Genomic DNA, 2,780 nt, shown 5'->3' with positions numbered 1-2,780 from the left:
GATATTTAAAAACAATACCATTTCATGCAGTAACTCCCACCACAGGCATGAGCCACGACACCCAGCCTAGACTAAAGACGTATTCAATTAAACCTCCTTAGTGTGCTTTAGTAAGAGCTATTGAGGCTTTCATTTTACAGATGAATATTAAAGTATCATGAACCAAATAGGCTCAGTGCTATAAGAAATAACTCAATAGGCCTGGCATGGTGGCTCATGCCTGTAATCCTAGCACATTGGGAGGCCAAGGTGGGAGGATCGTTTGAGCCCATGAGTTCAAGACCAGCCTGGGCAATGTGGTGAGACCCCATCTAAAAAAAATACAAAAATTAGGTGGGCACAGTGGTGCATGCCTCTGGTCCTAGGACCTCAAGAGACCGAGGTAGGAGGCTCACTTGAGCCCAGGATGTCCAGGCTGCTGTGAGCCATGATTATGCCACTGCACTCCAGCCTAGATGACAGAGTGAGACCCTGTCTCAAAAAAATAAAAAGGAAAAAAGAAATAACACAATTGCTTCCAGGCAAGCAATTGCAATCTGGTAGGACACTGTTCCTTTATTTCTCAAGGAATAGATGTTCGTTATAGAAAATTTGAGAAATATAGAAAAGAATTAAGAGTAAAACAAAAATCAAACACATAAATTGTAAGTCAGATCATGTCCCTTCTCTGCTAAAAACTCTTTTTTTTCTTTTCTTTCCATTTCTCTTCTCTTTTGCTATCAAATATATCACTGCAATGAATAACTTATCCCAAACTATTTTTCATCTGATTATCTCCCATAGTGAATATCTTAGAGTAGAATTTATTGGGTTAAATGACATAAATGCCTAATTTTTAAAATTTTGGGTTGATTTTAAGTTACAGAAAATTTGCAAAAATGGTCCAAAGATCTCATATTTCCTTCACCCAACCTCTACTAATTTTGACACCTTACATAACCATGGTTCATTTGTCAAAACTAAGAAATTAACATTGGTATAATACTATTAACTAAACTACAGACTTTATTTGAGTTCCCCAGTTTTTCCGCTGAAGTCAGTATTCTGTTCAATCTAGGATACCATTCTGCGTTTAGGAATAATTAGAATCTTGGTACATATTCTTAAATTTTCTCCAAATATATGGTTCCAGTCTGTATTGCCAACAGCAATGTATGACTGCTTCTCCCTTATCAATACTTTGTGTTTTCCTTTTTCAAAAATATCTTTAAAATTCAATGGTTAAAAATGGTATCTCACTGTAATAGTTCCATTTTGATGAATTTGAAAAATGTTTTGTATTATTGGCTGTTTATATTTTTAAAAATTTTTAGCCAGGCATGGTGGCTGATGCCTGTAATCCCAGCACTTTGGAGGCTGAGGCAGGCGGATCACCTGTGGCCTGGAGTTCGAGACCAGCCTGGCCAACAGGGTGAAACGTTGTCTCTACTAAAAATATAAAAATTAGCTGGGGGTGGTGGCACACACCTATAATCCCAGTTACTCAAGACGCTGAGGCACAAGAATCTCTTGAACCCAGGAGGTGGAGATTGCAGTGAATTGAGTTCGAGCCACTGCACTCCAGCCTGGGTGACAGAGTGAGACTGTCTCAAAAAAAAAAAAAAAAAGTATCTCAAAATTTAACTCAAGATGGATTGAAGACTTAAATGTAAAACCCAAAACTATAAAAACTCTAGAAGACAACCTAGGCAATACCATTCAGGACGTAGGCACTGGCAAAGATTTCATGACGAAGATACCAAAAGCAATTGCAACAAAAGCAAAAATTGACAAATGGGATCTAATTAAACTAAAGAGCTTCTGCACAGCAAAAGAGACTATCAACAGAGTAAACAGACAACCCACAGAATGGGGGAAAAATTTTGCAAACTATACATCCAGCAAAGGTCTGATATCAAAAGTCTATAAGGGACTTAAAGAAATTTACAAGAAAAAACAACTTCATTAAAAAGTGGGCAAAGGATATGAACAGACACTTCTCAAAAGAAGACATACATGTGGCCAACAAGCATATAAAAAAAGCTCAATATCACTGATCATTAGAGAAATGCAAATCAAAACTACACTGAGAAACTATTTCACACCAGTAAGATCAGCTGTTACGAAAATAAAAAAATAACAGATGCTGGTAAGGTTGTGGAGAAAAAGGAATGCTTATACACTGTTGATGGGAGTGTAAATTAGTTTAACCATTGTGGAAGACAGTGTGGTGATTCCTCAGAGACTTAAAGACGGAAATATTTTTTGAGCCAGCAATCTATTACTGGGTATATACCCAAAGGAATATAAATCATTATATTATAAAGACACATGCAGACATGTTCATTGCAGCACTATTCACAATAGCAAAAACATGAAATCAATCTAAATACCCATCAATGATAGACTGGGTATAGAAAATGTGGTACATATACAGCATTGAATACTATGCAGTAATAAAAAAGAACAAGATCATATCCTTCACAGGGATGTTGTTGGAGCTGGAGGCCATTATCCTTTGCAAACTAATGCAGGAACAGAAAACCAAATCCCTCATGCTCTCACTTACAAGTGGGAGCTAAATGATAAGAACACGTGGACACATAAAGGGGAACAACACACACTGGGGCTTATCTCAGGGTGGAGGATGGGAGGAGGGAGAGGATCAGGAAAAATTACTAATGGGTACTAGGTTTAATACCTGGGTGATGAAATAATCTGTACAACAAATCCCTATAGAAGCGGCTACGCTGTCTGGGGTATATACCCTGGGATTCGTGGTCATGCACCAGGAAAATGTA

The sequence above is a fragment of the Colobus angolensis genome, unplaced genomic scaffold (assembly GCF_000951035.1).
Source record: "Colobus angolensis palliatus isolate OR3802 unplaced genomic scaffold, Cang.pa_1.0 Scaffold244, whole genome shotgun sequence".
In the NCBI taxonomy this organism is placed as follows: Eukaryota; Metazoa; Chordata; class Mammalia; order Primates; family Cercopithecidae; genus Colobus; species Colobus angolensis.
This window is presented reverse-complemented; position numbering follows the sequence as displayed.